Source organism: Pan paniscus, chromosome 8 (assembly GCF_029289425.2).
Source record: "Pan paniscus chromosome 8, NHGRI_mPanPan1-v2.0_pri, whole genome shotgun sequence".
NCBI classification, from domain to species: Eukaryota; Metazoa; Chordata; class Mammalia; order Primates; family Hominidae; genus Pan; species Pan paniscus.
The window spans coordinates 67,850,114-67,874,055 of record NC_073257.2 but is presented as its reverse complement, the minus strand read 5'-3'; the positions used below and the strand labels follow the sequence as shown (position 1 = coordinate 67,874,055).

The window sequence follows — 23,942 nt, the reverse complement described above, 5'->3', positions numbered from 1 at the left end:
TTAAAAAAGGAGAAGGGCAATGCAGCTTAGTGGAAAGCATAAGAACCTGAAATTTATAAGACCTGGGCACTGGTTCTACAATAGCACTCAGTAACCAATAGCATATTGTGTAAAAATCCTAGTCTTGTAAGGGCACTTGGTGAAGTGGGCCCGGTTTCTCATATCCTTTCATACTGGGAGAAATGCTAAATAGATAGAAACCAACCTGGATTGCTCTGGTCTGAACTCAGATCACGAAGGACTTTAATCATTGAACAAATGATCCCTTAATAGCGGCTACACCGTTTAGGATGTCCCGATGCAACATCAAGGTCGTAAACCCTGTTGTTGATATGGACGCTAGAATAGGATTGCACTCTTATCCCTAGGGTCACTTATCCTGTTGATAGAATTATTGGGACAATGTGTAATAACTGACTTACACTAGTGCGGTCTTAGTTTAAGTCGTTTCGGAGGTTGAATTACGCTCCAAGGTCACCCCAACCAAATTTTTTTTTTTTTTTTTTTTTTTTTAAGACAGAGTCTCACTCTGTCTCTCGGGCTGGAGTGCAGTGGCACCATCTCCGCTCACTGCAAGCTCTGCTTCCCAGGTTCATGCCATTCTCCTGCCTCATCCTCTTGAGTAGCTGGGACTACAGGCATGTGCCACCACACCCGGCTAATTTTTTGTATTTTTAGTAGAGACGGGGTTTTACTGTGTTAGCCAGGATGGTCTCGATCTGCTGACCTCGTGATCCACCCACCTTGGCCTCCCAAAGTGCTGGGATTACAGGCGTGAGCCACTGTGCCCGGCCACCCCAACCAAAATTTTTAATGCAGGGATGATACATTGGGGCCTGTTGACTGTTTGAATCTTTATTTGCATTAATGAATTCAAGCTCCACAGGATCTTCTTCTCTTATTTATTTATACCCGCCTCTTCATAGGTAGGTCAATTTCACTGGTTGAAAGTAAGAGACAGCTAAACCCTGGTGTGGCCATTCATACAAGTCCCTACTTAGGGAACAAGTGATTATGCTACCTTTGCAAGTTCAGGATACCGCAACCCTTAAACATATGTCACTGAGCAGGCAGTGCTTCTAATACTAGCAATGCTAGGGGTGATGTTTTTGGTAAAGAGACAGGGTGAAATGTGCCGAGTTCCTTTTACTTTTTGTAATCTTTCCTTAGAGCATGACTGTATTGGGTTGAAATAAAGATAATAAGATGTCTATTAATCATTTGTTAATATTAGGTTGTTAGCTGTCAGTGGATTATTCTGGTCTGATGTAAGCTTATGCAATGGATAATGTCTTAATGTTACTTACACTAACATTATTGCTTCTACTGAATAATAGATTAGTCCAATGTAATATTAGGAGTTCAACCGGGTGATTAGAAATGAAGTTAGTCAGATGTTGAGCTTAAACGCTTTCTTAATTGGTGGCTGCTTTTAGGCCAATTATGGTGGTAAAATCTTTTACTCTCTATAGGACGGTTATTTTCTAGTATCTGAAGATCCGTCCCCCTTTAACAGTTAAACTTACAGGAGGATTAAGTAATTCTGTAGGTTAAGTTTAAAGTTGAACTAAAATTCTACCTTGGACAATCAGCTATCACCAGCCTCCGTAGGCTTGTCACTGCTACTAATGAATCTTCTCACTATTTTGCCACATAAATGAGTGTACTCTTCTAGCTGTTCTGGAGAAGCTCCTCTGATTTCGGGGGACTTGGCTAGAGCTCTCTTTGTGAAGTTTATTCTAGTTAATTCATTATTCAAAAGATGCAAGGATTTGTCTTTGCTTTTTGGTGCTTGATATAGTTCTTTCATTGTTGCCTTACGGTACTATATCTATTGCACCAGAATAAGTAATTTCTATCTCCTATACTTTTGTCTAGGGTAAATGGTTTGATTTAAGGAGTTCTAATAACATTTTTTTAGCAAGGCTTGGAGTTGGAGCTGGCTCAAAGTGATCAGGTTGTAATGAAATCTTCTGGGTGTAGGCCGAGTGCTTTGGGTTAAGCTACACTTTGGTTTATCCAGGTGCACTTTCCAGTACACTTACCATGTTATGACTTATCTCCTCTGTATGTGTGTAAGTAATTATTAATAATAGTGATTTCTAGAGCACTACTTGAGGAGGGTGATGGGCGTTGTGTGCGTGCCTTATGGCCTTATTCAATCAAGCACTCTGTTCTTGATTTACTACTAAATCCTCTTTGAACATTTAGATTTCATGAAGGTTATTGTGAGATTTTTCTGGATGTAGAAAATGTAGTCCATTTCTTACCATCCCATGGACTACACCTTGACCTAGTGCATACTTGTGTTTACTTTATATATACATATATATATTTTAGGGTTTGCTGAAGCTGGTGTTATATAGGCTGAGTGACAAGAGATTGTGAGGTATATCGGGGTTTATCAGTTATAGAACCGGCTCCTCTAGAAGGCTATAAAGCACAGCCAAGTCCTTTGAGTTTTAAGCTGCTGCATGTAGTACTCTGGCGAACAGTCTTGTTAATATAACTATTTGTGTTTGGGCTAAGCATAGTGGGGTTTCTAATCTCAGTTTGTGCCTTAGCTGTTGTGTCCTCAGGACATTAAAGTCACTTTCGTAGTATATTTTATTTCAGCTGGAGATTTTTACGATTTAGATGGAGCTTAACTTTATTGACTGCAGACCTTAAACACTCTTTATGCCGAGTTTTATTAGCTTGGGTTAATCGTATGGCCGCGGTGGCTGGCACAAAATTTACCAACCCTAAATATTAGTATAGGTTAGTCATACTTTCACTTATGACTTAAAATTTATCACTGCTGTTTCCCGTGGAGGTGTGGTCGAGCAAAGTGTTTTGAGCTGCGTTTATGCGTGCTTGATACCTCCTTCTTTTGAACCAGGTGATCTGGAGGGCATTCTCACTGGGGCGGGGATGCTTGTATGTGTAATTTTACTGAGAATTCATAAAAAGACCAGGACCAAACTTCTATGTTTATGGGGTTTTGCGGACCCATCTAGGCATTTTCAGTGCCTTGCTTTAAATAATTAAGCTACATTAACTGGATGAAAAACATTTGAGTGGTATTTTGAAATACTAGGGGGATGTCAGGGTAGAATCTGGTTGGGTATAAATCTGAAGTGGTCATTTACAGTCCTGGAAGTTTAGGGCCTTTAAAAAAGTTGAATTAGCAGAGGTTTTGGCTGAGGGGCCATTTGTAGTTGAAGTTATATTTGATTTAGGACTATAATATCTGGGATACACACTTTTCAGAGAGGGATACTTGAAGTATTATATAAGTATTAAGACAGAAATTTAGTTAACATATAAATAGGAGATTTTATTTGGTTGGAGAATATTGGGATTTTTTAGAAAATTACGTTAATCGAGGGGCTAGTGTTGGAGTGTTCATGGTTAAATTATGATTTTTAGGATTCTGACTAGGTTCAATTTAAGTATCTTGTTTCTGGGGGTCGGCAAGTGTACCTCTTACCTAATTTAACAATAAAGTCAGAGATGGAGGGAGGGTGGATTTTCGGATTTAATCAGAAGTAGTCCTTTAAATTATGCGTGAACGTATCTGTGTGCGTGAACGTACGTGTGCGTGAACGTACGTATGTGCGTGAACGTACTTGTGTGCGTGAACGTGTATTGATTGTTATGCCCTTCAAGCATGAATTAGCACCTTATGGTTGGGTATGTTGACTCAGAATATTCAAGATAAGTCCAGCCACAATCGATTCCTCAGGGATCAGGCTCCCGCCATGGTAAGTGGCAGCATCTCGAAAATTAAAAAATACGAAATGCATGACAGTGCTCCCGTGACTAGTTATTAGGGTGATAGTCCCTAGTACGTTGAGATATAAGGTTTGGAAATATTTTCTCCCAGTTTGTAGGTTGTCTCTCCACTCTCCACTCTCCTTTTTCCTTTGCTCTGCACAAGCTTTATAGTTTTAAGTAATCCTGTTTATCTATTTTTGCATTTATTGCCTCTGTTTTTGCTGTACAAACTAAATCCTCAAAAACCTGTATTATCATAGTTAAAAGATTTATTTTTATCATATTCCAAATAGTTTAAAATGCTTTTGTTTGTTTGTTTGACATAATGGCATCAGATATAACATGGCATAATGTCATACTATTACTCTTTCAATTAAAAATCAAAATGTAAAAATTATAATTTTTAAATATGGCAAAAACGTACATTAAAATACATTAAATTATAAATAACAAACTGCTGTTAATCCCACATATAATCATGCCTTACTTTTATAATACTTTGAATATTATAAAGTGATTTTCTATCTTTTATTATATTTTATAATAACCTAAGGGATAGCTGGAGTAGATATTATTTTCTCTGCCTTGCATATGCCAAAAACGAGAGAGGGAGAGAAGTGAAGTGACTTTCCCTGTATTACAAAGACACAGTGGTGCAGAGTTGAAACTTTACTCATTATTTGAAATACTTTACAATTTTTCTAAAATATAGTGAGATCTAGGGACTGAGTGTTATACTCAGCCCTGTTTGAGAATTTCTCAGGATATTGGTTCATCCTTTATTAAAACGAGCAAACAAAAAAAAGTAGGATCAAATTAAGAAAAGCAGAATGTTTTGGTAGGATTAGGATCTCAAAATAATTATCTCGAAGCCAATAAAGTGTTACATTATTTTTCTTGCTTTATTTTTAATTTTATAATTTTTGCTGTGTCTATATGGTGGTGTAATAACCTGAGAAAGACGGTTCTAATCACACATGTACTAATCACAACCATGCAACATAATTTTAGAGTAAGATTTAACCAGGATGTAAATTTAAAAGTTCTTAAAAGTATTCAACTTCTGTGTCTATACTTAAGACTCCATCTCTATGTGTCTGTTGATTATGCAAGTAGAATCAACAATAATTAATTTATCAACCTAATCTTTAAGCAGTGCAAGCATTATTATTAGACGTTCTTAAATGGGCACTATAATATGTACCTTGACTGAGCTTACTTATTTCATAGAAGAATGGTATTTCTAAAATTATTTTAGAGATTTTTGATATTCAATCTCAAATGTTTAATATATTTTCCAAAATTATCAAATAAGGCTGAGCACTAGCATACTCTAATATTTACAGGAAAGATGTAAACAAAAACACTTGAATTTCTAGGTTCTTTAATAATCTTAACGCCGGGATGAATTCTCTAAGTCAGAAAAAATTGCCATGACTTGGTACTAAGATCAGTATCAATTCAACCATTATTTCTTTAAAAAAATAACTTAAATAAAAGTTGCATTTACCATTTTGTGCAGTGGTTCTTAATCCTGGTTATTCCTCCATAGTTTTTAAAAATACTGATATCTGGGTCCTTGGCCCAGTGATTCAGCATAAATTAGTCTGACATGTGGCTTTGTATCAGTAGCTTAAACAGTTTTCCAGTTTATATTAATGTGCAGCTGAATTTGAGAACCACTGCTTTAGTCTTTTGAAATGAGGCCAGGTGTGCATATAAGGCCTTACTGTGCAAAGCTTTAAATTTGGGGGACATTTTGGTGGTATAAAGCTGGTTAATACAGATGAAGTTTAAAAGAAATAGACTCTCACCTACCAGATATACTAATACTTTGCAGAAATCAAGATCATTTTGAGATAATTAAAAAGAAGAGAAAAATAAACTTCCTAAATGTTGAATTTATAATTACATGTTCTACCTTTATCATACTATACCATTATGATTGATGGTTAGAATAAAATTTCAAAGAATCTGAAACTTATAGCATACAAAATTATATTTGTATAATTTTCATATTCAACATATTTCAGTGAATTTCAATGATTAAAAATTAATTATCCATGGGTGATATATATGATTATTCCATTGCCAAGACTGTTACATTAAGTAAGGCAGCCAGTTCCCAACAGATCTAGAAATCAATGTTGCAATCTGAAGAAGGCTTTTAAAGTCAATATTCTTAGGTACATATATAATTTTGTTATAGTCTCCATATTATTGCAATTCAGTTCTACAGAAGACCTTTCTTGTCACATCACCAGTCCAGTGACACTGGTAGAGTGTACCAGGGGAAATGTGAATTGTCTTCTTAAATTTCCAAACCAAATAAGAGAGTGAATTGATTTATATTTCAACATCGAGTATGAAACACATTAGCAATTATGATCCATAGTAAAAATCCTGTTTTTATACAGTATAATTTACTGAGACTCACTTAAAATTCACATAACATTTGATTGAATTGGACGGTGTTTACAATTGTAATTTTTGCAACATTGGAAACGCCAAATGTGTTTGATTAATATCAACTTTCTGCAGCCACACCTGTATAATATTTATGTCTCTAAATTACTATTTGTGGTAATTAGCAGTTTTTCCATTGCAATTAGCCAACTTCAACTTCGAACATTGTCTAGACAGCCTAACTTTTTACTTTTTTCTTAGTTGAAATGTTTTAATTATATTTTACTTTGTGATTTTAGTTTTCCTTTCATCTTCTTGAAGTTTAACCTCAAAAAAAAATTTTGAGTTCTTATTTATTTGCATCAAACAACTCTAAAATGTAATACAAATGATCACTCTATCTACATGGAGAAAACATTGTTAACAAATCTGTGAATGACTTAATCATTATAACAATTAAGACATTTACACACACACACACATTTCTTGTAAAAAGAATGGTTAAAACTATCTGTACACTGGAAACATATTTTCACATAAATTTGCCTATTATTATTTGTACTTATATTGTGCAAATTATGTCAGTAGCTAGAATGACATGGATTTGACAAGAATAGAGAAAAAGTTGGTTTCATATCCCAGACTCTTAAAATACACTTTTCAGTTTAGGACACAAGCACTCTAAAGATATGTATGCAGTCCTCATGTCTGACATCTAATTCCTATGAGTTTCCTTCAATTAATACTAAATACATGTATAGAAATTGCCATAAACTGAGCTGTATGATGGTAATAATCCCCAAATGACAATTCAATCATCCAGATCTTTGGGTTGTCCTAATTCCATTATATGAGGTGGATCTAATGGTCATTAGATCCCTAGATATGAGGGATCCCTAGAAAAGTATTTTCTTAATCTTAGATAATAGTTTTCAATGCTTCGGTGAAAATTGTTTATGGAACTCTTCTATTTTAATCAGTCTTTGAAAATGGCTCTTTCAATGGTTGATAAGATAAGTCATCACACAATACTTCTATACTGTAAAAAAAAAGCTAAAACAGTAATTAATCTTAATATATTTTAGGTATTCAGTACCTCTTATTTCCAGATGTATACAATAAATTCCTTTTATATCTTAGAGCTAAAACCAGAGAAAAAAGTGTCTCTCTCCATAAACCATGCACTCTCTTTTGTCAGATAAAGAAAAAAGTGTAATTCGTCTTTATCTTCTCGGATATATTATGTGACTTTTAATTTTTATTGAAAAAATTGAACTTACTGATTTTTTCCTTGATACATAAATTATACATGTTCAGTGTCTATAGCATACATAAACAACAGTAAAATTTGTTAGAAACAACTATAATCTCAGCAAACAGAAAATTTAATTTTAGTGAAAATATTACCTAACAACATTTTCGTTTTCGGAAGTATCAAAACTGTCTTGTTAGCATACATTTTGAAAAAGAAATTTTATTCTATCTTCTTTAATAACATACCAGTTTTTCTTTTATACATATTTTGAACATATATTTGGGTCACTAAATGCTATTTTAAAAGCATGGATTTCATTTGTTAGTATTCCATAACTAGCAATTATAAAGTTGGACATTTCGATTTATTTCAATTTTCAATATTCACTTCTAAAGAAAGGTTACAATGAATATTTCTGTAGTTAAATCTAACCACACATAGAAGATTATTTCTTTAGAGTACACTTTAGAAGTAGTATTACGTTAAGGCATTTGACTTACACTTTTAAAATCTCTTTAGAAAATGTTCTGTTATTATAATGGTCTATTTTTGTATGCCTTGTATTATAATTTGTATCAAATATATTTTTATATGCATGGTATATATAAGAAATGCAAATCTAATTAGATAAAGCAACAAATATATTACATAATTAAATAACAGTTTGACATAGTTTTAAGTGTATTTTTGAAAAAATACTGTGCTAAATTCCTATCAAGTCAGCACCTAAACTAATTCTTGAAAAAGATCCAGAAAACGAAGGTCTCAAATTTCTAGATATTTTAGGTGTACATTCAGGTTTCCAAAAGATAACTGATGTGGTAACTTGAGAAACATGGAATAAAGATTTGGGCACCCCACAGGGAAGCCACACAAGAATAGTCTAGAACCTCTCAGTTAGTAATAAAGGGACCCTGGTATCATTCCTAGTCCTATAGGGGAGAGGTAAATAATTTACTAAAATCCATAGACAGAGAAGCTTGTGAGGACAGGGCTGCCTGGCTGGATCTTTGACTTTTGGTCAAGGAAATAGTTAATGCCAGCATTCCTAGAAGCAGGAGGGAGCAGGAGTGTAACTACTTACCAAACCCTTCTCTCCCTCCAGTTCTTGTTCTTCTCTCTTCCTCCAGTCACTTGCTCCTGCTTTTTATTGCCTGAACCCCACTGACATCAGGCAGTAAGGGAGCCCTGGAAATAATACATTGTATATTTCAGCCTCCTGGGTGCACAGAGCAAGTTTGAGAAGAATAGAGATTGGACTTGCCAGGGCAAATGAAAGATACCGGTGCAATAAGAAATCTCCAAAGATATCTTCCTCCTTTTATTTTTTTCTCACGACTGCATCTAGACAAGGGAATTCATTTTTCTACTAGAAATACATTATGTATATTCATTTATGATTTTCACTCTAAGAGGTATTCTTTCAGTGAGATCTTGAAAATCTTATCACTTTAATTTACATGTATAGAACTCAATGTCTATGAAAACAAGTGTAGCATGTATACATATATGTCATGTGTATATAATGTATATGTATTACATATCTAATACAGTATATCTTAGTATTTAATAATTTATGACTCTTCAAATAAATCAACATATAAACTAGAAGTATACATGCATTGCTTTTTAAAATGTTTTTGTTATGTATTATGTGACTGTTTACAATGGAAAAGGACACACAGTGCAGTCTGACAGCTGTGTGTCAAATGAAAGCTAAACATCCTGCTCCTAGCCAGGTTTTCCTACCTATTCCTCCTTACTCCTCCCCTGATACTCAGACATCTTCAGGTGAGATTTTCACAGAAAAAGAAAGCAAAAGTTTGTCAAATAGGATATTCCTTTAAATCTTGAATTTTATTTTAATTAATTATGTTTAATTATTGACCCCTTGCTTTTTTCTTTACTGAAAAATGTGGATGATGACCACTTACCTTTTTTTTAAATACTGAAAAAGTTCTGCCTATCATAACTTTATTTATTTATGTATTTATTTATGAGAGAGAGTCTCACTCCGTTACCCAGGCTGGAGTGCAGTGGCCTGATTTCCACTCACTGAAGCCTCCATCTCCTGGGCTCAAGCAAGCCTCCTACCTCAGCCTCCAGAGTAACTTAGGCTATCAGTGCACACCATTATGCTTGGCTAATTTTTTTGTAGTTTTGGTAGAGATGGAGTATTATTGTGTTGTACAGGCTGTTCTCAAACTTCTGGACTCAGGAGCTGGGATGACAGGTGTGAGCCACCACACCAGGACTGCCTATCATAACCTTAAATATTTTATGAAGCAATGTATGTAGAGTGCCAAACAAGTAAATTGCTAAAATGAAAACTATCTCGGTGTTTTCGATAGAAGATAAATGTTATTATATAGTTACTAGATAAGTTAAGGCAATGGAACCTCTTTGTGAGATTTTGTTTTATTTATTTTTTGATAATTGGGTTAGATTATATTAAATTTTAATGATAGGTACAAACTGAGCATTAAGAACATGTTTTTGGCTAACATTAACATTGATAATTCTCTTATTTCTTAGGAAATGAGTACATTAAACTTGCTTACTTCTATGTATAACAAAACCTCTTACTAGGAGTGCAGGAACTGTGTATATGTAGTGATTGTAGTTTTTAAAGAAAAAAGAAATAATTGGCATTGATGATATACCACATGACCAGATGCTGTATAATAAAGTGACTTACAATCTTAATTTGTCAGACAATACTAGAGAGTTTCAATTAAGTTTGAGGTTTTGGCCCACCTCTGAATTCCTTTGTAATATTTTATAAAGTAGCAAAAACTACAGACAAATATTTCTGCCATTAAGCAATCAGCATCCATCTGTTTTTGTCTTTTTACTACCAAGACAAGTTAACATGTGGCAGAAGCATATAAGTCTACAAAATTGAGATGAACTGTTAAGAACAGTATCATGATATTATTATTTTCTTTTTTTAAATTTTATTTTATTACTATTGTACTTTAAGTTTTAGGGTACATGTGAACAATGTGCAGGTTAGTTACATATGTATACATGTGCCATGCTGGTGTGCTGCACCCATTAACTCGCCATTTAGCATTAGGTATATCTCCTAATGCTATCCCTCCCCCCTCCCCCACCCCACAACAGTCCCCAGAGTGTGATGTTCCCCTTCCTGTGTCCATGTGATCTCATTGTTCAATTCCCACCTATGAGTGAGAACATGTGGTGTTTGGTTTTTTGTCCTTGCGATAGTTTACTGAGAATGATGATTTCCAGTTTCATCCATGTCCCTATAAAGGACATGAACTCATCCTTTTTTATGGCTGCATAGTATTCCATGGTGTATATGTGCCACATTTTCTTAATCCAGTCTATCGTTGGACATTTGGATTGGTTCCAAGTCTTTGCTATTGTGAATAGTGCCACAATAAACATACGTGTGCATGTGTCTTTATAGCAGCATGATTTCTAGTCCTTTGGGTGTATACCCAGTAATGGGATGGCTGGGTCAAATGGTATTTCTAGTTCTAGATCCCTGAGGAATCGCCACACTGACTTCCACAATGGTTGAACTAGTTTACAGTCCCACCAACAGTGTAAAAGTGTTCCTATTTCCCCACATCCTCTCCAGCACCTGTTGTTTCCTGACTTTTTAATGATTGCCATTCTAACTGGTGTAAGATGGTATCTCATTGTGGTTTTGATTTGCATTTCTCTGATGGCCAGTGATGATGAGCCTTTTTTCATGTGTCTTTTGGCTGCATAAATGTCTTCTTTTGAGAAGTGTCTGTTCATATCCTTCGCCCACTTTTTGATGGGGTTGTTTGTTTTTTCTTGTCAATTTGTTTGAGTTCATTGTAGATTCTGGATATTAGCCCTTCGTCAGATGAGTAGGTTGCGTAAATTTTCACCCATTGTGTAGGTTGCCTGTTCACTCTGATGGTAGTTTCTTTTGCTGTGCAGAAGCTCTTTAGTTTAATTAGATCCCATTTGTCAATTTTGGCTTTTGTTGCCATTGCTTTTGGTGTTTTAGACATGAAGATCAATGGAACAGAACAGAGCCCTCAGAAATAACGCCGCATATCTACAACTATCTGATCTTTGACAAACCTGAGAAAAACAAGCAATGGGGAAAGGATTCCCAATTTAATAAATGGTGCTGGGAAAACTGGCTAGCCATATGTAGAAAGCTGAAACTGGATCCCTTCCTTACACCTTATACAAAAATTAATTCAAGGTGGATTAAAGACTTAAACGTTAGACCTAAAACCATAAAAACCCTAGAAGAAAACCTAGGCATTACCATTCAGGCCATAGGCATGAGATTTTGTAACTTTAATCCTTTCTTTCTTTCTTTTTTTTTTTTTTTTGAGACGGAATTTTGCTCTTGCTGCCCAGGCTGAAGTGCAGTGGTGGGATCTTGGCTCACTGCAACCTCCACCTCCTGGGTTCAAGCAATTCTCCTGCCTCAGCCTCCCGAGTAGCTGGGATTACAGGCATGCGGCACCACGCCAGGCTAATTTTGTATTTTTGGTAGAGATGGAGTTTCTCCATGTTGGTCAGGCTGGTCTCAAACTCCCAACCTTGGGTGATCCACCCACCTCGGCCTCCAAAAGTGCTAGGATTACAGGTGTGAGGTTCCTTGCCTTGCCTATTCCTTTATTTCTAACAGTTTTTCATAGTGTTGCTAGAGCAAAATTTTATATTCACCTTTTTGACTTCATTTTCTTCAAAATGTCCCAGTTTTTCTTAGCTTTACAATTTTTTTTTTCAGAAATGATAATAGAGCAAAGGTTTGGTAATACTAGAGGTTTTATTCTTTTTTCTCTTCTTTGATCTGTCTCAAATATTCTCACATGGCACATGATCATTATGACTCCCATCTTAATAAAATTATGAATTGACATTAAACTGTTATTGTCATACCAGAACGAAGACACACCATCTCATGGTCTTCTTGCATTTGTGCGAGCTTTCTTTATGTGTGTGGGGTTTCTTTTAATTGTTTCATTTTTGTTTTTATACAAACTACGATCCATATTGTATTTTGGCAAGCCATCTATAATACTTGGTAGCTTTGAATTAATGTCAGCTTTGAACAGTAAAAATTTTCAGAAGCAGGCAACTTGCAAATCTCACAAAGAAGTTTGTGGGTTTGGTACCATTCAGATAAGTAAAAGAGTCTTACCTGCCAGCAACTTATTTTCTGGAATTCCTTATTGCTGTCTTTGCCATAAATATCTACCAGATAGGCAAAAAATGTAGCCCCAGGTTTGCATTTGCTAATAAGGTGACAGTGGCCTATGACAAGTCAAGACCAAATAATGTAACACCTCCCACATCAAAGTTTTAAGCGCTTTAAAATAGAGGATCCAAGTTGCTTTGTCCATTAGAAAAGGTCAGCCCAGATTAATCCACCTTCCCACTCACACACTAGGTTATACCTGGCCATATGCTGTCGATTCAGCACTTGTACAAGTGTCAAAACCAAAGCGGTTCATTTGCTCTGCTTTCTTTCTTTTTTCCTCTTATTCTTTTTTTGATATGACTGACATTATTCTGGTTCAATTCAACAAACCTGTACTGAGCACCCACTGTTCAGATACTCTTTCAGACCCAGGCCTCAAGGAACTTGAAAGCTAACAAACGACCTCTTAACAAGAAATTCTTGAGGAAAACACTTAAAATAGTGTAAAAAATTTCAACTGTCAAGAAAGCGTCTTTTCAAAGTAGATGGATCTAAATTATCTTTATATCAAACCACCATTGTAAGATGTATTCTTTAAAGTTATTATATCTGAGAAGTCTCCTTTTTCTTTTAATCTTCACAAATGTTTTTTCTTTTGTTCACTCTAGAAGATTTTGATGTATTGGTTTTGAATGACCAGGATTATTTCAGAAGGATTAAACTAATAAAATATTATAGGCAACAAGAGCAGTGAGGTGGTGAGAGGCATGTAAAACTGTGAGACCATAGCATTTAATGGAAACACTCATAGAAGGGAGCTAAAAATATATATTTTCCGTACCAGTGCCTACTTTTCTTACTAATAATACTGAACACAGCAAATTTGAACCTATTTAAATAATTAAAAAGCCTTAAATATGAATATTGTCAACATTAATGTTGATTTTAAATAGAATGTAAACATAATTGAGAAGAATTTGCTTGACAAATCATACAAACTCCATCTTTACTATATTGAACATATTTATGTTGAAGTATTGTGATTATAAAAATGTTTATCTTGAATATATAATTTTCTTCTCTTGTATAACATGTATAATGTATGTAGTACCATTCATATTAGTATGTTTCTTCTCTGTTAACAATACAAAAAAGGTACGTATATGATTAAGCCTTTTTCTTTGAGAGAACATTCAGAAAGCTTAAAAACAAATTTTAAGTGAAACACTAGCAAAACTTTGGCCTTTATTAAAATTGTACTTCTGTTCCCACTTTAACCTGGTTCTGTAGTTTAGATTCTGATTTTATTTGTTGAAAGGGATGCCTATGTACCCAATGCAAGTGACGTAACATCCTTCATTCAATAGGAATACAAATGCATGAATAAATACACATCTATTGCAAATAAAATAAAAATAGAAGGAGAGCAGATAATTATTGAGGTATAATTTTTTTGACCAAAGTACATCATTCTCTTGTCATAAGAGCAAAAATATATTTACCAGTATAGCATGTTACTAATGGGTATTTATAAATGCAGCCAACCATGGTTTTAATCAACTTAAAACATACATTTGTTAGAACTTAAGCTTAGCTGCATAAATGAGAGTAATGAACTTAGTTACAGACTTTTTGGACACATTTGCCCCTTTATCTAATTAGAAAGATTAGTAATATTAACATTTAATGCTGCTTTATATTTTCAAAAGGATTAGTTCAGTAATGATTATAAATTTCCCTGGCGTCTTTGCAATTATCACCAACCTCAAATTTATAGCTGAGGGAATTTTCAGAAGAAAGTTAAGTACTTGAAATAGATTTTGAATCCAATGGGTTTCAGTTACAAGACTGACCTAGGCTAGTGCAAGGAACTGGTAGCTTGCATTTATTCTAGAAAAGAAGGCAAGGCATTTGGTCTTTAATCAAATTATTTAAAATAGAAATTACTTAAAATATTTAAAATAATATTATTATTTGAAATAATATTTGAATTCTGGGGTTTGTAGTAAGTTAGATGAGAGTTTAAAAACCAGCTTTGCCACTTATGAGTCATATAATCTTGAGTGAGGTACTTTGGCATCTGTTTCTATATCTATTAGGCAAGAATAATCATAGTACCTATGTCATGAGATTTCTGTTCAGATTTAATAAAATGACCCTTTTTGCCCAAGACTTAGAAAATAGAGAGCATTTGTCAAATTTGAGTATTACTATTTGATGATGATGATGGTGATGATGATTTCCAAACAGATTAGGCTGAATTCATACACATAAGTGAGAGCTGGATAGAGTCTTTTACATTTAGACCAAAAATGTGGAGATTCATCCTTATAGAGACTCCATACGGTGAAAACAGCAGATTAAGATCAACAATTGCCTGGCAGAACAGTAGTTCTATGTATAATTTGACAAGCAAATTATCCTGAGTTGTGATGTTTCCATTCTATTTAAAATTTACAGAACAGTCTCTCTCTCATATATATATACACACACACATATATACACACACATATATATACACACACATATACACATACATACTTGAGATGTATGTATACATATATATACACATACATACTTGAGATGTATGTATGTATACATATATATACACATACCTACTTGAGATGGAGTTTCACTCTGGTGCCCAGGCTGGAGTGCATTGGTGCCATCTCGGCTCAATGCAACCTCCATCTCCTGGGATCAAGCGATTCTCCTGCCTCAGCCTCCAAGTAGCTGGGACTACAGGCGCCCGCCACCATGCCCCACTAATTTTTTGTGTTTTTAATAGAGATGGTTTTCACCATGTTGACCAGGCTGGTCTTGAACTCCTGACCTCAGGATCAGCCCTCCTTGGCCTCCCAAAATACTGGGATTACAGGCTTGAGCCAACGTGCCAGGCCAGAAAATTTATTTCTAGAGCAGTGAAGTGTTGTAACAGAAGTTTGGCATCTAATGAAAAAGTGTTTATAGTGTTCTGAATCTTTAAAAGAAGATATAGCTGAGAATTTGATTCCTGAAATGCCAGGGAAGCACTGATTTTCTTCAAGAACATTAGTCTCTGTTATCCATGTAATTTTTTACCCCCAGGAAGAGTGAACAAAACAATCCCCAGTAATCCCATGAGGCTATAGGATCATAATTTTTAGGTTATTTGCAAAGAGTTATTCTTCTTACCAACTGTCTGTTCACAGGAAGGAAGAAAAAAGGCTACAATAATTCCATAAATTTACATATAAGGAATTAATTTTATATAGTATTAATAATATAGATTAATTTATAATTCTCCATTATCTGAATAGAATATGAAAAAATTTACTGAGCAAGAAGGGTTTACTTAACAAATTAATGATGTCAAAATTTTCCAGGGATTTAAAAAAAACCTACATATTAATCAAATACTACTTTAAGTGCCTATGATTTATTCATCTACATATAATTTATATGCTAATACAATAATTACTTTTGTATTTATAGCCTAACATTTTACCAAATTTAAAATCGATCCAACTGTGATCTTCAACAAAATCCTAATAATAAATATAAGATATTTATATCTATCTATATGTGTGTCTACATACTTGTATCTATTTTAGAGATGAGAAAGCTGAAGTCCTGGGATTTTAATTGATTTTTTTTTTTTTTTTTTTTTTTTTTGGAGACAGAGTCTTGCTCTGTCACCCAAGCTGGAGTGCAGTGGTGTGATCTCTGCTTATTGTGACCTCTGCTTCCCGGAGTTTAAGTAATTTTCCTGCCTCAGCCTCCCAAGTAGCTGGGACTACAGGCACCCACCACCACGCCTAGCTAATTTGTGTATTCTTAGTAGACAAGGGGTTTCACCATGTTGGCCAGGATGGTCTCGATCTCTTGACCTCGTGATCTGCCCAGGTTGGTCTCTCAACGTGCTGGGATTACAGGCTTAAGCCACCGTGCCTGGCCTAATTGATTTTTTTTTTTTTTTAAGGAAACTTCCAGAATTAAAATTCCAATGCTGACACTTTTTTACATATACTATTTAGGCTTATGTGATTTTTCTCCCACTCATCTGGTGAGACTTGACTTTCAAGACATCTAGCAGATGTAAAATCAGGCAAACTTCATCTCTGAAAATAATAAAAAAAGTATTTATTTTTAGAGAAAATGATTTAAGGTGGGTGCGGTGGAGCCCAGCACTTTGGGAGGCTGAAAGCAGGAAAGTTTTTGAGCACAAGAGTTATTGTCCAGCTTGGACAATATAGTGAGACCTCATATCTACAAAATATATTTTTTAAAAAATTAGCCAAGCACAGTGGCATGACCCTGTAGTCCCAGCTACTGGGGAGGCTGAGGTGGGAAGATCACTTCAGCCTGGGAGGTGGAGGCTGCAGTGAGCCAAGATCATGACACTGCAATCCAGCCTGGGTGACAAAGCAAGACCCTGTCTGAAACAAACAAAAAATTGTATATATATAAAATATTACTTTTCAAAATATATTTATTAAAATTTTCTGAATCTTTTTATATTATACGTTTTATAAAAGTGGTGAAAAGATTGCATTTATGTAACCGATATTGTGGAATTCTCTGTGTCAATAACATAACTGTTGGCCAGGCACAGTGGCTTACGCCTGTAATCCCAGCACTTTGGGAGGCCAAGATGGGTGGATCACCTGAGGTCAGGAGTTTGAGGCCAGCCTGGGCAACATGGCAAAACTCTGTCTCTACTAAAAATACAAAAATTAGCTGGGCATGGTGGTACATGCCTGTAATTCCAGCTACTAGGGGGGCTGAGGCAGGAAGTTCCCTTGAACCTGGGAGGCAGAGGTTGCAGTGAGCTGAGATCGTGCCACTGCACTGCAGCCTGGGCAACAGAGTGAGACCCTGTCTTAAACATAAATAAATAAATAAATAAATAAATAAATAAATAAATAAGATAGTGTTAAGATCAAACAGAACATACACTTACACAAAACAAGAAACATTATGGGTCAGGTTATATTCTATTGAAGCTATATAAATTAATGGAATGTGTTAAAGATACAAACACTTTACACTTGCATAATTCTTACTGTGAAAACTTTAATCTGTGGCCTCAATATTTTTATTTTACTATAAGCATGTGATTAGTTTTAATGCCCATTATACTCATTAGTTTGCACTGTGATTAATGTGCAAAATTATCAGAGTGAATGTTAAATTTTTATAATTCCATTTTAATCAGTCATGGAGATTCATGTTTTAATTAGAAGAGCACCGCGTTTTATAATGAAGTAAAGATTGATGGTAGGAAAAATGTAAATAAATCTTGATGTTATGAAAGTGATGGTCAAAAATTTATGGAGAAGGAATTTGCTATCCATAGCTTAATTTATGACAATTTCATCATGATAACTTAATAAAAAGGATTTTAAATTCCTAATAATGTTTTGTGAATATATTAATGGCAATTACGTATTTAAACTATCAATCTAACATCTGCATTTAATTTTCAATATGATTTTGGATCATTAGTGAAATATTCATCAATAACTCTTTCTGTTCATATCACATTAATAAAGTGACCATTTTGGGATAACTGCTGCCTATGGATTTAATTAATAAATTAATTATTCGAAGCCACATTTTCAAATGATTACAGATTTAAGAAGGATTTTTGTGGTTGTCTGACCTGTGGTTCCCTTTCTTATTAAGGCTAGGTTCATCAAATATAGCAAAATATATATTATATATATACACACGCACATACACATACAGAATAACCAGTTTGTATTTCAGATCAACCACTTTTTTTAGGGAGATATTTATATGGCCCTATATTTTATCTGCCAACATAGACATATGCAAGGTAAGGCACATAATAATCCCAATTCCTTTTTACTCTTCTGGTCTAAAAATTATATCTGATTACATTAAGAAATGTGCATATAGGCCTTTCTTTTATAACTCAAGAAGAAAGGAGCGGTTTCTGTTGGGGAAGGCAATCCTAGGAATGCTCAGGAGGATAAATTGCATGATAGATTGTTTTCTCAGCACTTTTAGGATTAAAGAAAGACAAGCAAGGGCCACTATTTAGAAACTGTTGCTCATGGATGACTGGATGAGCTTCTCAGCAGGGATGAGACTTGATGAGATTCTAGATTGGTTGCACAGTACAGCACGGCTTTGAGGAGGAAGCCATTCTTGCCCCTGTGGGTGGAACCAGCACACTTTCTCAGGCACCACTGGGATGAGAAGTGGTGGAGGCCTCCATGTCCACACGATTAGCATAGGCACAGGACAGAGAATGCTTTTTAAAGGTAGTGATCAGGATTCCCCAATTACATTCCACCATTACATGGTGGCATATAATCGCAGGTCCTTGGTAGGCTGAGGCAGGAGAATTGTTTGAACCCAGGAGGTGGAAATTGCAGTGAGACGAGATTGTGCCACTGCACTCCAGCCTGGGTGACAGAGCAAGAATCGGTTCCCCATGCCTCCTTCCAAAAAAAATTGCCCACATGTGTAACAGTGTGTGTGCACGCATGTATGTGTGTGTTAGACTCATCCAGTCATCCATGAGCAACAGTTTCTAAATAGTGGCCCTTGCTTGTCTTTCTTTAATCCTAAAAGTGCTGAGAAAACAATCTACCATGCAATTTATCCTCCTGAGCATTCCTAGGATTGCCTTCCCCAACAGAAACTGCTCCTTTCTTCTTGAGTTATAAAAGAAAGGTCTATATGCACATTTCAGGTATTTTTGGGATATATGTGATGCAGTCCACTATTGAAAATATTTGCGCTTATATGCAGAAAAGAAAAGCAACATGCTAAGATAGAAGCAAAATTTACATTTAAAAAAAACAGAGCAAATAGACCTCCTTCATACTTAGGTAGTCAGCAATTGAAATGCATTTATAACTGGATATCTATTTAGATTGAAAATTAAACATTTTCAATGTTTCAATGAAAATTAAACATTTTCAATCTAAATAGATATCCAGTTATAAATGCATATTTTTCTGAATATTAGCATTTTCTGTAGTATATTTTATTTTCTATTTTTGCTATTAGTTCAAAAATTAGTTTAGTTTTGGAAATATTTTGTCCTTGATTATTTCACACAGTACCAAGTCATAAACTAAACATTTTAAAAAGTCTCCTGTATGTTTACTTTCCTAAAAGCACTGCTGACTCTATGTATGGCCATAGGGTAAAGAGTCAATGAAAATTAGGCAAAAATGCGTATTATGTACATTCAAAATATTGTATAAAATTTTAGTACATTTTTGGATTCCAAAGGAATCACTGACTCCTGATTAAGTTGCATCTTCAGAGAATTGGATAAGCAACGTATCTCATTGTAGTTTTCACATAGAGGAAAAGAAAAAAGGGGGAGAAATATTTCCTCTTGATGGAAATTTGAGTTTTCCATCTATGATGGTTCATGAACTTCAACAATGTATGGCCTATACTAAATCAGCCACCAGATTCCAGTGCAACATTCCTCAGGACAATAGCCTGTGAAGATGCAGTCTGATGCTGAATAGAAGAACATCGGCTACAGGCAATGGAAGGTGGTGAGAAATGAGCCATTTTTCCTATTAGATTGGAAATAGGTTTTGTTTCATAGATGTGTATGAACACTTGAGGATTTTTCAGGTAAAAGCCATAGTAATGGCCGGGCGCTGTGGCTCATGCCTGTAATCCCAGCACTTTGGGAGGCCGAGGCGGGCAGATCATCTGAGGTCAGGTGTTTGAGACCAGACCAGCCTGGCCAACATGGCAAACCCCCGTCTCTACTAAAAATACAAAAATTAGCTGTGCGTGGTGGTGGGCACCTGTAATCCCAGCTGCTTGAGAGGCTGAGGCAGGAGAATTGCTTGAGCCCAGGAGGCAGAGGTTGCAGTGAGCCGAGATCATGTCACTTAATTCCAGCCTGAGCAACAGAATGAGACTTCGTCTCAAAAATAAATAAATAAATAAATAAATAAATAAATAAATGAAGAAGCCATATAGCCATATATTAAGAAGCCATTGGATATGGGTGAGTTATATGAATAATGAATACACAGAAAAACATATAGGTCTTAAAACATAGTGTATAGTGAAAATAGTTAAGAAAATGAAGTATATAACAAAATGTTATTTATATAAATTCACGTGTGTGCATATAAAACAACAATATGTGGCCGGGCACAGTGGCTCACGCCTGTAATCCCAGCACTTTGGGAGGCCGAGGCGGGTGGATCACCTGAGGTCAGGTGTTGGAGACCAGCTTGGCCAACATGCTGAAACCCTGTCTCTACTAAAAATCCAAAAGTTAGCCAGGCGTGGTGGCAGGTGCCTGTAATCCGAGCTACTCGGGAGGTTTAGGCATGAGAATTGCTTGAACCCAGGAGGCAGAGGTTGCAGTGAGCTGAGATTGTGCCATTGCACTCCAGCCTGGACAACAAGAGCGAAACTCTTTCTCAAAAACAAAAAACAAAAAACAAAAACAACAAAAAACAAATAAAAAACATAACAAACAAAAAACCCAAAAAACCCCAATACGTTGCTCAAGTAATCTGTGAGTGAATGGATGAATAAGAGTGGAGGGTGAGGGCAAAGGGACATTGGTTAATATTGATTACAATTCCTAGCATAATGTTTGCTGCCCTGATCATAAATATTTTTGACATCTTTTTTTTCTGAGATCTTAATCATCCACTATTATTAGCTACATATATTTTTGCTTCCTTCCATAATACCTAATTTTGCCACTTCATACAACAAAGTTGCTTAGAAAAAACATAAGACAGTGTTTAGTTAGAATCTTGAGGAACAGAAAGTCACTTAAAGAAATCATATAAAAATTTTAGCTAAGGACAGTTACAGAGATGAGTAGTTAAGGACAGTTACAGAGATGAGTTGTACAAGTGGGTGATCCAAGGGAGAGTATGGAACTAATCAGGAATTACTCCCTGAAGGAGCTGATGTTTGAAGCGTTACGCTAATAATGCTTTTGAAATCATTTAAAAACCCTCACTTCTATGATAATTGTGTCATCTAGCTACTGAAACATCTAAAGTACATTTATAGTACTTTTATTGTTACTCATCTAAAAGTATTTCGAATTGGAGATTTGTGATAGTAATACAATCAGATATTTCTGTATAATTTACTGTTTCTTTTGAAATTCTAAATTCAGTAACTATAGTTCACATATGCTATATAAAAATTGTTATTAAATTAACAAGTATTAACGATTCTCTTTTGTTCCAAAACCACAAAAGTTTGAAAAAACAAACATGTTTAAAATGGAGAACTAACATCAAGAGCTTGTGCATATTCTTCTATTTTCACATTGATAAGGTTTGGCTGTGTCTCCACCCAAATCTCATCTTGAATTGTAGCTCCCATAAATCCCACATGCTATGGGAGGGAACCCGTGGGAGCTAATTGAATCATAGCAGGGTGGATCTTCCCCCTGCTGTTCTCATGATAGTGAATAAGTCTCACGAGATCTGATGGTTTTATAAATGAGAATTCCCCTGCACACTGTATTTTTTGCCTGCCACCATGTTAGATGTGGCTTTGCTCCCCCTTCCCCTTCCAACATGATTGTGAGGACTCCCCAGCCATGTGGAATTGTGAGTCAATTAGACCTCTTTCCTTTATAAATTACCCAGTCTCGAGTATATCTTTATTAGCAGCGTGAGAACGAACTAATACACACATTGAATCAAAACTAAAATCAACGGCAATGAAAGTGCGATTGGTATGATTCAGCGAAATATAATGAATGACACATTGGGAATTATCACTTTAAAATATTGTGTTTCAGGCCGGGCGCAGTGGCTTATGCCTGTAATCCCAGCACTTTGGAAGGCGGAGGCGGGCACATCATGAGATCAGGAGATCGAGACCATCCTGGCTAACATGGTGAAACCCCATCTCTACTAAAAATACAAAAACAATTAGCCAGGCTTGGTGGTAGGCGCCTGTAATCCCAGCTACTCAGGAGGCTGAGGCAGGAGAATCACTTGAACCCAGGAGGTAGAGGTTGCAGTGAGCTGAGTTCGCGCCACTGCACTTCAGCCTGGGTGATAGAGCGAGACTCTGTGTCAAAAAAATAATAAAATAAAATAAAATAATAAAATAAAATGAAATAAGATAAATAAAATATAAAATAATCCTGTGTTTCAGTTAATTTGAACTTTCAACCTGGCTTAATTAGACAAAGAGGCATTTTAAAACATTCAGAAGTATTTGTAATTTTTTTAAAGCCATGGGTATATTAACCTTACCTGTTTTGGTTCTTAAGGTTAAACAAATTTTAGAAACTTTTAGAAATTTTTCCCTTTCAATTGTTATGGTTAAATCCAGGGACTGGAAAAGTAACACTTGCTCTCTCTCTCTCTCCTAACTTTAACCTTTCTTAATTAAAAGATGGACTTTTTAAAAAGTTAAATTTCTCTTTTCTGAAGGGTTCAGAAATTCAAATCATTTAATTTACTACTGTGAAAAGATTCATTATGATTCTTTTTTTTTATATAAAAGATGTCAGCAAATTAACAACTGAATTCACATTTAAGAATGCTGTTAGCCATAGGTTGTGTGGATTGATCACCAAGGTGAATTTAACATTAGGCTTTATCTCCAAAATTAATTTCTATTGAAACCAGTGTTAACTGACTCTTTTCAATTTTCAATATATTTTATTTTTTTGTCTTTTACCAGGAATATGGTGGTTACCCATAAGAACAGTGTTTTTCGTTTTTATATAAAACAATGCCATAAAAAGTCTTCAAAATAGTTACTGATAATTTACATGATTTTAAGTAAACTAATAAGTTCTGGAGGTTAAGGCTGGAATAAATAGTTGTAGTATAAATACATAGTTGACTTAAAATAATTATTCTTTCTTTTTCTTCAGGTATCTCCACAGAATTTAGCATAATATTAAAATTGATATTAGTTATATAACAACTGCATAAATGTAAAGATCTAAAAATTTTTCTAAACTTTTATATGTTTGTGTATGTACAAATAAAATCTGAAAATAAATTTTGGCCAAGTTTAAATATGAATTCAAATCACTTCTCTTTTGTTTTCTTTTTGTTTTGTTTTGAGATGGAGTCACTCTGTCACCAGGCTAGAGTGCAGTGGTGCAATCTTGGCTCACTGCAACCTCTGCACCCCTGGGTTCAAATAATTTTTCTGCCTCAGCCTCCCGAGTAGCTGGGACTACAGGCGCGCACCACCAGGCCCAGCTAATTTTTGTATTTTTAGTAGAGACAGGGTTTCACCATATTGGCCATGCTGGTCTCAAACTCCTGACCTTGTGATCCACCTGCCTCAGCCTCCCAAAGTGCTGGGATTACAGGCATGAGCCACCATGCCTGGCCTCAAAACACTTCT

At 35.2% G+C, this 23,942-nt stretch overlaps 1 protein-coding gene across 1 annotated transcript in view; it reads left to right on the top strand.

The window, feature by feature from the left end:
- Positions 1 to 23,942, top strand: part of PCDH15 (protocadherin related 15) — a 1,779,889-nt gene that overhangs the window by 27,068 nt on the left and 1,728,879 nt on the right. The window lies entirely within an intron of this gene.